The 14,435-nt window shown below is 42.5% G+C and overlaps 1 protein-coding gene and 2 pseudogenes across 1 annotated transcript in view; 1 reads left to right on the forward strand and 2 right to left on the reverse strand.

Annotated features, from left to right (window-relative positions):
- Positions 1 to 484: 484 nt before the first annotated feature.
- LOC147800382 (uncharacterized) lies at positions 485 to 2,102 on the reverse strand (annotated as a pseudogene).
- A 916-nt stretch (positions 2,103 to 3,018) lies between these two features.
- Positions 3,019 to 14,429, reverse strand: LOC147800383 (uncharacterized; annotated as a pseudogene).
- LOC147800384 (uncharacterized) overlaps positions 6,980 to 14,435 on the forward strand; it is a 43,720-nt gene continuing 36,264 nt past the window's right edge. The window contains exon 1 of the mRNA XM_087144015.1: positions 6,980 to 7,275. The gene's annotated coding sequence lies outside the window, so the exon portion shown is untranslated. The remainder of the gene's footprint in view (positions 7,276 to 14,435) is intronic.

Genomic DNA, 14,435 nt, shown 5'->3' on the forward strand with positions numbered 1-14,435 from the left:
ATGCCACAATAAAAAGCGGCCCTGCCAATCAATGCCAGACTGTTATTTTACTAGGAAAGTTAATGCTAGAAATTTGAAATTGATATTTATTCACACTTTCAAATATAACTAAAAGCAAAAACTGGAGCTGGCCCTCAATTAGTCAGTAACTATCTTGGCCTTTTTCGCATCTTCGTTTGTATTAACCATGCGGACTTCTTCTTTTAGTTTCTCTGGACCGAGTCTTGTGTAAAATATGGGCACATTCTCCCCTTTGGCTTCCCCCGTCTCATCGCTGGGTTCTGCCCCAGTCCCCTCACTGCGAATTTGCAGTGCATAAGGGGCCCTTGAGAGCGATTTGACAGCGGGGAGTTCTGTGGCGGACCCGCTGCACCCCGCTCTGTCCGTTCCTTCCTTTTTTGGAAAGCTATCGATGCGATGGAGGATTTGCCTCTTCGTTTGCGAGACATGATTTATGATCAATTCACTAATGTCTCTGCATATCTCATCACAACGCTCCTGTTACACCATTTAATCTATTTATCCTGCGTACAATCAAGGATGTACATTTGTTGTTACTAAAGATGCTTTTCACTCTAACGGTTTAGCAGATGGCATCTGAAATGCAATAGACTTGTACTTGGTATGCATTCTATTCACCTGATCGGCAAAGTTCAGCTAGGCTCAACTTTGCCGACTGTCTGCGTCGAGTTGCCGTGGTATTCCCATACAAACACGCCTGCTGACATGACCGGCATACAACGATGTCCCTCTTCCTTTGTTTCACGAATTTTGCCCATTTTCTCATCGGTGCTTAAGTATTACACCCTTATGATCAACTAAATGGCTGACCATCAATGAAATGCATGAAACTGGAACACAGGTTTGCATCACCAGGCGGTACAGTCAATCTATGAGCACATTTTCTGCAAAGAGTCATGGAGTTTCAGACGCCATTTTTTTTTTAACTTTTAGGGTGTACATGTAATGACAGGCACTGTCTCTTCCGTTCGTGTCTGCTTTTTCGTGTCTTGGGGACCGTCTGCGTTACAAACGACCATATTGAAACCAGACTTTAAACCTAAACATGTACATTACCACTAATGAAATGAATCAGCGGTTGGAAAGTACGGTTAAACGGATGGGATTCGGAAAGAAAGCGTACATATTGCTGCATAAAAAGATAGAATGGATCCACAGCGAGCAGACAATGCCACAATAAAAAGCGGCCCTGCCAATCAATGCCAGACTGTTATTTTACTAGGAAAGTTAATGCTAGAAATTTGAAATTTATATTTATTCACACTTTCAAATATAACTAAAAGCAAAAACTGGAGCTGGCCCTCAATTAGTCAGTAACTATCTTGGCCTTTTTCGCATCTTCGTTTGTATTAACCATGCGGACTTCTTCTTTTAGTTTCTCTGGACCGAGTCTTGTGTAAAATATGGGCACATTCTCCCCTTTGGCTTCCCCCGTCTCATCGCTGGGTTCTGCCCCAGTCCCCTCACTGCGAATTTGCAGTGCATAAGGGGCCCTTGAGAGCGATTTGACAGCGGGGAGTTCTGTGGCGGACCCGCTGCACCCCGCTCTGTCCGTTCCTTCCTTTTTTGGAAAGCTATCGGGTGCTGAATTGGCGGCTGATAGATCGTCAGGCTTTGTGACCTCGTCTCATACACCTCTGCTGTCTGCGAGTCAGAGGCAAGCTCTGCTTGGCCCGCAGATTTGCAGGCCTAGTGACGACCTCATCGATGTGGCGCAGCAAACCACTTCGGTGCCGGTCCAAGCTCTCCAGTGACTTCTTGAACTGTCTCTTCTGGCGGTCCATGACGGCTGTGCTGTAGGCCCGCTCCCCGTCGATGCGCCGCATGACGTTGCTCAGCCGACTGCGCTCCACGTCGTTCAGCACGGAGACACGTGACGCAGTGGGTCTGGTCTGACGCACAATGTTCATGTACTTGCTGTACGTGGCCGACTCTGATTTGCCGATGTTCACGCCGCTTTCACCACTAAGCGCGCAGGCCTTGAGAGGATCCAGATAAGTTCCTGTAATGTGAAAAGAGAACAATCTAGTTTCATATCGGTGCTCACAAAATTGAATGTTTCGGTCATGTGATGCCAACCTTCAACAAATTGGATCCTCTTTTGCCCTGCACAATCTCTTGAAAAACACGTAACAATGAGTTTAATTCGAATAATAGCGACAGAAGCTTAAGTATCGTGTATATGTACATGTGTGTATTTGGGAAGCCTGCAGGATATGGGTCGGATATACCGCAAGATCTATACTCGAGCTCCACATGAAAAAAGAGTTACAGGTATAAAGAAATAATGGCTTTACAAATCACATATGTGGTCTTCACCTTTTTTAACTTTCAGTCTCAATTTCAACTTTACCATCCGGTGACAGATTTCTCCTAACCCTTACAACACAAGCAGGGGCATAAATCTGAGTTTGGGAGGTGGTGGCAATAATCCTAAAACTTGCCAACCGTGGAAATTTCCCTGGAAATGTGCATGTAACGGGGGGGGGGGCTCTAACGCTGGGGGCGCTGTCGTCTGTGTGCATGTCGGTGTATGCAGTAGTTGCCTGCGCCGTTTTGTCAGTTATGCTCTACCTGTTATTTTCCATGACGTTGGCATTTTCGTATTAATTCCTAGCTTCCTCTTTCATTCTTCGTTTCTAAAATTTTCACTCTACAAATCTAGAGAATGACCCTTTGGTACACCCTGTCAAAATTGCATAGAGATAAACCCCAATCTCCTCGTGAAATACGCCATTCATCAAACACACGTTAAGATTATTGCAATAAAACTCACAGAGACGACAGCACACACGACAGAAAGCAAAAGGGTGGATGACGATTTGTAAAACGCAAGAGGCGTTTCCTGCAACGGGCCGTGCTCTGCTCTCTTGTATTGCTGTTCTTAAAATATTAATCGTTTAGCAGGAAGAATTTGGTTACCACATGCGATGGAGGATTTGCCTCTTCGTTTGCGAGACATGATTTATGATCAATTCACTAATGTCTCTGCATATCTCATCACAACGCTCCTGTTACACCATTTAATCTATTTATCCTGCGTACAATCAAGGATGTACATTTGTTGTTACTAAAGATGCTTTTCACTCTAACGGTTTAGCAGATGGCATCTGAAATGCAATAGACTTGTACTTGGTATGCATTCTATTCACCTGATCGGCAAAGTTCAGCTAGGCTCAACTTTGCCGACTGTCTGCGTCGAGTTGCCGTGGTATTCCCATACAAACACGCCTGCTGACATGACCGGCATACAACGATGTCCCTCTTCCTTTGTTTCACGAATTTTGCCCATTTTCTCCTCGGTGCTTAAGTATTACACCCTTATGATCAACTAAATGGCTGACCATCAATGAAATGCATGAAACTGGAACACAGGTTTGCATCACCAGGCGGTACAGTCAATCTATGAGCACATTTTCTGCAAAGAGTCATGGAGTTTCAGACGCCATTTTTTTTTTAACTTTTAGGGTGTACATGTAATGACAGGCACTGTCTCTTCCGTTCGTGTCTGCTTTTTCGTGTCTTGGGGACCGTCTGCGTTACAAACGACCATATTGAAACCAGACTTTAAACCTAAACATGTACATTACCACTAATGAAATGAATCAGCGGTTGGAAAGTACGGTTAAACGGATGGGATTCGGAAAGAAAGCGTACATATTGCTGCATAAAAAAGATAGAATGGATCCACAGCGAGCAGACAATGCCACAATAAAAAGCGGCCCTGCCAATCAATGCCAGACTGTTATTTTACTAGGAAAGTTAATGCTAGAAATTTGAAATTTATATTTATTCACACTTTCAAATATAACTAAAAGCAAAAACTGGAGCTGGCCCTCAATTAGTCAGTAACTATCTTGGCCTTTTTCGCATCTTCGTTTGTATTAACCATGCGGACTTCTTCTTTTAGTTTCTCTGGACCGAGTCTTGTGTAAAATATGGGCACATTCTCCCCTTTGGCTTCCCCCGTCTCATCGCTGGGTTCTGCCCCAGTCCCCTCACTGCGAATTTGCAGTGCATAAGGGGCCCTTGAGAGCGATTTGACAGCGGGGAGTTCTGTGGCGGACCCGCTGCACCCCGCTCTGTCCGTTCCTTCCTTTTTTGGAAAGCTATCGATGCGATGGAGGATTTGCCTCTTCGTTTGCGAGACATGATTTATGATCAATTCACTAATGTCTCTGCATATCTCATCACAACGCTCCTGTTACACCATTTAATCTATTTATCCTGCGTACAATCAAGGATGTACATTTGTTGTTACTAAAGATGCTTTTCACTCTAACGGTTTAGCAGATGGCATCTGAAATGCAATAGACTTGTACTTGGTATGCATTCTATTCACCTGATCGGCAAAGTTCAGCTAGGCTCAACTTTGCCGACTGTCTGCGTCGAGTTGCCGTGGTATTCCCATACAAACACGCCTGCTGACATGACCGGCATACAACGATGTCCCTCTTCCTTTGTTTCACGAATTTTGCCCATTTTCTCCTCGGTGCTTAAGTATTACACCCTTATGATCAACTAAATGGCTGACCATCAATGAAATGCATGAAACTGGAACACAGGTTTGCATCACCAGGCGGTACAGTCAATCTATGAGCACATTTTCTGCAAAGAGTCATGGAGTTTCAGACGCCATTTTTTTTTTAACTTTTAGGGTGTACATGTAATGACAGGCACTGTCTCTTCCGTTCGTGTCTGCTTTTTCGTGTCTTGGGGACCGTCTGCGTTACAAACGACCATATTGAAACCAGACTTTAAACCTAAACATGTACATTACCACTAATGAAATGAATCAGCGGTTGGAAAGTACGGTTAAACGGATGGGATTCGGAAAGAAAGCGTACATATTGCTGCATAAAAAGATAGAATGGATCCACAGCGAGCAGACAATGCCACAATAAAAAGCGGCCCTGCCAATCAATGCCAGACTGTTATTTTACTAGGAAAGTTAATGCTAGAAATTTGAAATTTATATTTATTCACACTTTCAAATATAACTAAAAGCAAAAACTGGAGCTGGCCCTCAATTAGTCAGTAACTATCTTGGCCTTTTTCGCATCTTCGTTTGTATTAACCATGCGGACTTCTTCTTTTAGTTTCTCTGGACCGAGTCTTGTGTAAAATATGGGCACATTCTCCCCTTTGGCTTCCCCCGTCTCATCGCTGGGTTCTGCCCCAGTCCCCTCACTGCGAATTTGCAGTGCATAAGGGGCCCTTGAGAGCGATTTGACAGCGGGGAGTTCTGTGGCGGACCCGCTGCACCCCGCTCTGTCCGTTCCTTCCTTTTTTGGAAAGCTATCGGGTGCTGAATTGGCGGCTGATAGATCGTCAGGCTTTGTGACCTCGTCTCATACACCTCTGCTGTCTGCGAGTCAGAGGCAAGCTCTGCTTGGCCCGCAGATTTGCAGGCCTAGTGACGACCTCATCGATGTGGCGCAGCAAACCACTTCGGTGCCGGTCCAAGCTCTCCAGTGACTTCTTGAACTGTCTCTTCTGGCGGTCCATGACGGCTGTGCTGTAGGCCCGCTCCCCGTCGATGCGCCGCATGACGTTGCTCAGCCGACTGCGCTCCACGTCGTTCAGCACGGAGACACGTGACGCAGTGGGTCTGGTCTGACGCACAATGTTCATGTACTTTGCTGTACGTGGCCGACTCTGATTTGCCGATGTTCACGCCGCTTTCACCACTAAGCGCGCAGGCCTTGAGAGGATCCAGATAAGTTCCTGTAATGTGAAAAGAGAACAATCTAGTTTCATATCGGTGCTCACAAAATTGAATGTTTCGGTCATGTGATGCCAACCTTCAACAAATTGGATCCTCTTTTGCCCTGCACAATCTCTTGAAAAACACGTAACAATGAGTTTAATTCGAATAATAGCGACAGAAGCTTAAGTATCGTGTATATGTACATGTGTGTATTTGGGAAGCCTGCAGGATATGGGTCGGATATACCGCAAGATCTATACTCGAGCTCCACATGAAAAAAGAGTTACAGGTATAAAGAAATAATGGCTTTGCAAATCACATATGTGGTCTTCACCTTTTTTAACTTTCAGTCTCAATTTCAACTTTACCATCCGGTGACAGATTTCTCCTAACCCTTACAACACAAGCAGGGGCATAAATCTGAGTTTGGGAGGTGGTGGCAATAATCCTAAAACTTGCCAACCGTGGAAATTTCCCTGGAAATGTGCATGTAATGGGGGGGGCTCTAACGCTGGGGGCGCTGTCGTCTGTGTGCATGTCGGTGTATGCAGTAGTTGCCTGCGCCGTTTTGTCAATTATGCTCTACCTGTTATTTTCCATGACGTTGGCATTTTCGTATTAATTCCTAGCTTCCTCTTTCATTCTTTGTTTCTAAAATTTTCACTCTACAAATCTAGAGAATGACCCTTTGGTACACCCTGTCAAAATTGCATAGAGATAAACCCCAATCTCCTCGTGAAATACGCCATTCATCAAACACACGTTAAGATTATTGCAATAAAACTCACAGAGACGACAGCACACACGACAGAAAGCAAAAGGGTGAATGACGATTTGTAAAACGCAAGAGGCGTTTCCTGCAACGGGCCGTGCTCTGCTCTCTTGTATTGCTGTTCTTAAAATATTAATCGTTTAGCAGGAAGAATTTGGTTACCACATGCGATGGAGGATTTGCCTCTTCGTTTGCGAGACATGATTTATGATCAATTCACTAATGTCTCTGCATATCTCATTACAACGCTCCTGTTACACCATTTAATCTATTTATCCTGCATACAATCAAGGGTGTACATTTGTTGTTACTAAAGAGGCTTTTCACTCTAACGGTTTAGCAGATGGCGTCTGAAATGCAATTGACTTGTACTTGATATGCATTCTATTCACCTAAAACAACATACAATCCAAAGGTCGAAGTTTAAAGAATGATTTGTTTGAATTTCATTTTATACGTGTGTAGAGGGAACTCTTTTCACTTAGTTGTTTTTGCTTTACCTGCTTGTGTATAGGAGTTGCCCCCCTGGTTTTAACATTTAATTTCTTGTTACCTTGCCCTGAATTTGCTAGGAGTGGTTCCCCCCCCTTTCCAAAATAATCCCCAGAGTAAATATCCTGTCATGCCCTATTGCACAAGGCCTGATGCATGTGAGTTCCTTAGATATAGTCAGATGCGGACCGGCAGCAGGAGAGACCACAGCATCCACCTTAACCTCTCTCTCTTTGTACTAATCAACTTCTGCCTTCAGCTTTGGTCTGCTGTGAACTTGGTGAGTTGAATTTGTAGATTATAGATTCTCAGGACTTTCTTACATTGTATCTTGGTTGTACTATTTTTGATGTTTTCGAACCAATGGAGTATTGAGATGAAAACTTCGATGGAACTCTTGGTTTTGTAAAGTTTTGAGTTTTTTACATGTACGTACGCGGTACGTACTAGGTCAGCGAGCGGCTAATGCGCGCTGCGCTGCGACGACTGACAAACGCCTTGACCAAGGCTATATTCTCCCGGACGTGCTGTTGCAAAGCCGCCAGTATAGCGCTTGACCTGACTCATGTCACAAGAAGCAGTCACAGTCACTGATGATATATTTTTCCCCATTGTGTTGCATTTTCAAAAAATAAATCAATAAACTGGTTTAAAGTTTAAAAACGAATCACTATTGTGATTTGTGAAGCTTTAAAAAGTAACTTCAAAACTGCGCCAGAGATCGGATGTTCAACCCTTTCAGACAGCCAGTGCAGATCAAAACTGTTCCCTCGATCTTTGTCTTCCATTTTTGAGATGTCAACGTCTGCGTTTCTTGAACAAGAATTGCTATTCAGTGCTGGAGATGGTTCAATGATTTCAAACTCAACTTTTGTATTGGTGAATGCATATATTTGCCAGGCAAAGATTTCAAGCATGGGTTTACCTGCATGTTAACTGGCAACTTCCTGCGGGGAATGAATGGGATATGTGCCGCGTGTGAACAGAACAATGAGAACACATTATCATGCAGGCCTTAAAACAGACCGAAAACTGCCTGCGCTAGCGAAGTCATGATTTGCATATTAGAACATTTTGTGGCATTTGAACTGCGTGGTTTGTTAATGCTTTACAAATGGTTTGCAAATGGATTGCCAGTTTGTATTTCCGAAATAAATCGAGGCACTCCTTTTGACTCCATTTTGCACTGGAGAGTAGGCATTGATTTTCGAAATGGTGATGGGCTTCACGCCTTTTTTTCTAGAAAGATCATCCAGTTTGCATGGGGGGCGAAGAATGTCTTTATAAGTCGTCAGCCAAGCCTGCTCTAAAATTCAAAAGAAAACGAAAGATGAAGAAATTAGCTCTTCTAGTTTGATGTGTGCTTTCAAAACTAGCGAAACTTCTTTGTATTTTTCCAGAGTGTTTGAGGCACTTGTCACTGTCTTCTACAGCAGCTTACAGAGTGGTCTTGAAACACATGTTTACATGCTGTTGGTAGAGGCAGGACAAAACTAGGCTTACGACATGAAGCATGCATCACAGAAGCGCTGCGGGATACGTTGTACGTTGTGCGTTTTATAACAACACTATCAAAACATCTCGTTTAACGAAGCGCTGTTGTAAAAATGTACGAAACAATTAGGAGTCACGGAGAGATTCCTTTCACGTTTTGATAAATGCGTCATTTGCAACTGACATCGTCCCAACAACCCGCCGGGAAGCAGAATCGATTTGTGACTGCGCAGCCTGAGTTGGCATAATAAACCATACGGAGTTTTGACGGCAAAACGCTCCAGTCGGCACTTGCCCCCTTTTATTCCAAAGGACCTGTGTGGAGAAATGTAGTGTGCATATGTTGTTACGGCCAATAATGTTACAATCGGTCAATAATGTAATACCGGCCGATAATGTGATAACATGGAGGCCGATAATGTAATAACTGTAGATTTGCTTATTTCTTAGAAAGCTTTGGGGAATTTGGTTTTCTTCGAGTTTACACTGCAGATCCCTCTTAGGCCCTATACTAAAGAAACTATAGAAAGCTCAAAAACAAGCTATGTGTACATGAGAACAATGAAGAACATAATAAGGTGGAAAAGGAGTAGCTTGAGCCAGGATGAGATTTTGACAGGTTTGTGCAAGGATATTTTTCACTTTCATCTATTTTCGAGGTTAGAGGGTAGGAATCACAGTAATACTGCTGAACTGAGAGTTTGGATGCTGACCTGCTGGGGGACACTCTGGCTTGCTTCTTAGGGAGTATTATATTCATTCTGACGTGATGAGCTCCTCATTAAAATTGAGTTAATGTTCGTATATAACACAACAGTTTCGCACTACCCGCAAAGAGTCAAGTCAGTCGGACATGACATACTTCAGAAGATGCAGGGCTTTAAAAGATACATCTCTAAGGGTGCACCACTACAAATAAATCCCCATAGACTGCAATGATAAATCCCCACACTTTGCAATAATTTAAAAAATACTCACAACTCTCACAGGTGTCCTGGCTGCACAGAAATACGATGATTGACATGTCCCCTTTCATTTTCCTTTCAATTTTCGAGGGGTTGACCAATGAATTTTTGAGAAATTTTCACCAGAAGCAGACTACCCCTAAAATGAAGAAATGTCCCTGCCTAGAAAAGTAGCCATTTTGAAAAACTATCCCTCTGCAAAACGGCCAAATAGTGCCATTTTCGGACCTAACTGCATCCAAATTACTCAGAATTTGAAGCCCAGAGTCCGGGCCAGGGGTTCAGTGCCATATTTCTCCAATTCCTCAATTTCATGGCTCTCAGGACTCTCTAATATAGAATATTTTGAGTGTATAACTTTTATTAATGAGCTCGGCGGACATATTGAGGGCCTTTTTGCAAGGGTGCACCCCTAATGTCACCCGACATGTTAACTGATAACGTCATCGTGACATGAGGTCAGTTTTCGTCTATAGCATATCCCTTTTGCGATGTCTGCAAAGTCTTTACCCAACTTGACACGTTTTAGAAAATATATGGGGCTTTAATTAAAGGGAGCACCTTTCATGTCATGCGATTTGTCAACTGATGACGTCATCATGACATGATGTCAGTTTTCTTCCTCGACACTTCCCTTTCTAGCTACATGTATTTGCAAAATTTCAACCCAGTGGGACATGTACTTAAGGGGATAGATGCATAGAGTTTTGAAGTTTGAACATTTAATGCTAATCAAGCCCAATGGGTGACTGTGCTGTTAATAGAAATCACCTAAACACTAAAAAAGAACAAAATTTATGTAATGGGTCACCATAATTCATCTGAGTGTTATATATACATTGGGAAAAGATGATTTCCATTCAGTTATAGTTTGATGACAAAAAAATTGAAAAAAAATTGTCACTTCAAAAGCAATAAGGTAAAAGAAGGATATGCAGGGAAAATTCGAAGCAAACCTAAGTCTCCCAAAGCCTTTTAAGAAACAAGCAAATCCATGGTTATTACATGATCACCCTCCATGTTATTACATTATCACCCTCCATGTTATTACGTTATCGGCCAGTTTTAGGTTATTACATTATCGGCCGATTGTTATTACATTATGGGTCGCTTGGGTTATTACATTATTGGTCTATTGTTATTACATTATCAGCCGGTATTACATTATTGGCTGATTGTTACATCTGCCGTAACACGTGTACAACTTGATTAATGTGCACGTGGGAGACAAAACGCAGGAAGTGAAGATGAGTGGACTTCGCCACTTTCACACGAAGTTCCAACCCTCTGAAGAGGTTTAGAGAATTACTGGGTATGGGAAGGAACATTCAAGGAAACTGTCCACAAAAAAGGTCAGTGATCAAGTGGTGAAGACATCCGTACCAGCAAGCAGGAAATTGTGACTTTTTTTTTACATAAGCTCTCAGACAAGCACTGAGTATACACCGTGCAGTGTTTATGAATATAGGCCTATTCCGGTGTAAGGGTAAAGTCAATAAAAAACCATTTCAAACGTAGTGTTCAAACATCAAAACGAGTTCGTGGGTGGGTGTGTGCGCAGTGGGCGGCAACAGCAAGCACTTCTGCATTCAATCAGTATAAACTAAAACATTACAGATATGTAAATCGATTACTTCGTAAATCGGCTTTTCAAAACGACTTCTACCTCTTTCACCCAGATTTGGGACGAACGTCCCAGATTCATATCTAAGGAAGATGACGTGCGCCAGACCAAGCCTTACGCATGACTGGACATTAAGTTCAGATTAATTACTCTTCCCTCAAAAAATACTAATCTCGGCTCCTTTAATCGAAACCTCACCTCTCCCCCAGTCTCTTCAATCAGAACAAGAACCTTTCAGCCTTGTCCTGTTCAAACAAACGTGAGATGACACATGCCGGAGATTCCAGTTTTCAATCGTGTCCAGTAAAAAAAATTCAAAACGGTCCACGTCAACCTCTCAATTCGGTGTTGTACAATTACAAAGTGCTCACTTCTAGGTTTCGAAGTTGCATTTATGGCATTTGTGCCTCCGTCCGATGATGTTTCCATGGCGATGCGTGTCTGTTAGATCCCTATCACCCGCGAGGTTTAGAAACCGTCCCGCACACTTCGTCCTCAGAGGCCCCGGTGTGTTCTGTTCGGTAAATATGGAGATTTTGGATAGTGAAACTGTTGAACGCACACCCTTCCTGCACTAGCATATCGGCTGCAAACCAGGGTAAAAAGTGCAGTCTGTCATACTAGGCCTGTCATGTCTGCGTGCATCTGTCCACTGCAGAGTTGATACAGATGTTCCTTCCTCCATGATCCAATCAGCACCGTCATGGGTACAGTACGTGTACGTTGATATGCATACCGGGTACTATTCGCGATACCCAACGTAGCTTACACGCTTGACGTGTCTGATAGAATGCTGAACAAAACAGGGCACAATACTCCCAATCATTTTCATTTTGATGGCCTGCTCCCTCAATAAACCCCAGCAATGAATAAAAGGGGGGGGTATTTAGACGGTAACCCGTGGTGACGTTTGGCATGTTTGGAGAGGAAATAATGCACCCAGATAATGACTCCTGATGGGTCGCAAATCCAAGTACTCTTGGAGTGCAGTAAAGCCTCCGTGTGGAGGCCGTCGTGACAATGGGCATGATTTTCGGCGGAACAGGGTTCGGAAAAGCTAGCCGCTGCTTTAACACTCGTTTGAGACCGGCCACGTAACAGTCTCTCCACTATAGTATAGTGATGCGGTATATTGTGGTGAATCAAGCATGATGAAACAGTCGTATTGTAAATCGTACGTTCGAGATATAAGTCATATTTACGTCGTAAGTACGAGACACAACTTGTACGACTTCAAGTCGCGCACATACGAGTTAGATCGAAAACAAGATAATTTTTTTTTCACCATGACCTAATGCAGCTTTTTAGTCAACAAAAAGGAATGGCTGGCTATGTAAATTTAAGTAGTTTACGAATTTGCTGTTATAAATTCCTGTCTTAAATTTTATAACATTAATTTACGCGAGTGAACTTCCAGCACGGTAAAGACGTTTCTGGGGCAGGGTATTGGTATAATGGAATAAATCCCAGGGATGGAGTACCAGTATACACCCCTCTACACTTCATGAGGGAAATAAGTTAAAAAATCATTAATATCTCCATTCGATATAAGGTTCTGTTTAGAGCTTGAAAGTAAAAGGTCACGCAGCGAGCTTCCGGAACCCTTGTACCGTCCTGCTATGGGGATTTTACGTTTACGTTTTATGTTGTTCGATAATATTTGGAAAAAAAATTCCTAACTGAAAACAACCCCATGAAACACTCAACTTGGAATTTTACCTTTGTCTTCCTCAAGTAATATTTAGGAAAAGTTACATTGAGATATGTAAAAAACGAATTTTCTTAATGACCTTTCACTTCCGGCGATATCGTACCTAGGTCTCCATATTCACGCACGTTTGTTGTCACTGCCCGTGCTTACGTGAAAACGAGATTGTACAACGTTGCAAAGATTTACCTACTTGCAGTCGATGGGTTCCAGATTCCGTTTAATTGACATCACGCAGTTGTTGTTAACAAAGGTTAGGTAAAAGATTAGAATTTTTCGTAATTGAAGTAGAATTTCGTTATAAGTTTACTACTTCTAAATACAAGACTATCTAAAATATTTTGATCTACTTTTATTTCGGTTTTACCGACGGACTAGCATAAAATTTCAAACCGTGAATATTCATCTGTGTACGAGACTGCCGCATTGCACTGTTCTTCATGTATTTTAGATTTTCGGAAGTGATGGGTTATTTTTTGGCAGGATATTTCTCTTTTAGGTCAAGTGATTTTTCAGTTTCTATATAAATTGATATACTAGCAAATATCTTCCAAATTCCCCTTTCCGAGTTGGATTTTTATGGAAATAACTGAACGAAAAAATATTAAAAATTCTAAAATCTTTGCACGTTATTTTTTCCTATCCAAGGGTTTCGGAAGTGCGCCATCAGGGGTCAACTTTCAGGCTCTATTGCAGATTTGTACCGCATTATGAACATCGTCATGTATATGATATCAGCACCTCCCTTTCTCAGTCGACACCCTAGCTCCTGACAGAAATTTAAACCACTTGGCTATTGTAGTTAACAGCTTAGTAGGGTCCAATGTTAAATCCAGACCAAGAGCTCGGTCAGATTCCATCGTAGGATCATCTTGTTATACACAATGTAAATACACGCCATCTCCCATTCCCCAAACGTACGGTTCGCGTTTTCAAAACAGTTTCGTGTCAAATCTGCCTGTTTGTCAGAAACAGCCGCGATGCCGAAGGCATGATCGTTCTGACAAAGACTATCAATAATAATGAATTCATCACACTACACGGACCCTCGTGCTCCTTTCATCACAGTCTTCACACCAAGCACTCCATAGGATATGCTCACCGTTATACTGCATATACTGTTCATCTAAAGTGAATTCTGTGAAGAAATCATATTTATTAAATGACCACGGCTGAGGTGAAATTTCAGAGGGGATAAGTGGTGCGTATCCAGGTGAGGGATAAACGCAGGCACACACACCTCCAAGTCCAAAAAAAACTAGTTTCACACGGAGTTTGTACATTTTACATGGAGTAAGGGTTGGTGGAAGGCATCAAGGGAAATATGTTTAATTAACAAGAATCCGGCTGCTAATTCATAATAAGTGGGTTCTTTGTCCGATATGGTGTTGATCATACCTGTATCTGTTCCTTGCTGTATGGTCTGATCATGGTCTAATGCATTATGTGTAGGCCTTCTTCGCTGGCGTACTTGTTCACACTCGTATTCGCCGTGTAATATTTGACAGGCATATTCTCTTGAAGAAGTGTCTACCTTTTGGGACTTACGATGCGTAAATTAGTCTCCCTGTCTTGTTGGCAAGGATTTTATACATTAGATTTGTGCATCGACTTGCTGCAATGATTGTTTCTGAAGTCGAACGTTTTTC

This window comes from Acanthaster planci, linkage group LG01 (genome assembly GCF_054643075.1).
Source record: "Acanthaster planci isolate LZ-2023a linkage group LG01, COTS_SCS, whole genome shotgun sequence".
Taxonomy (NCBI): Eukaryota; Metazoa; Echinodermata; class Asteroidea; order Valvatida; family Acanthasteridae; genus Acanthaster; species Acanthaster planci.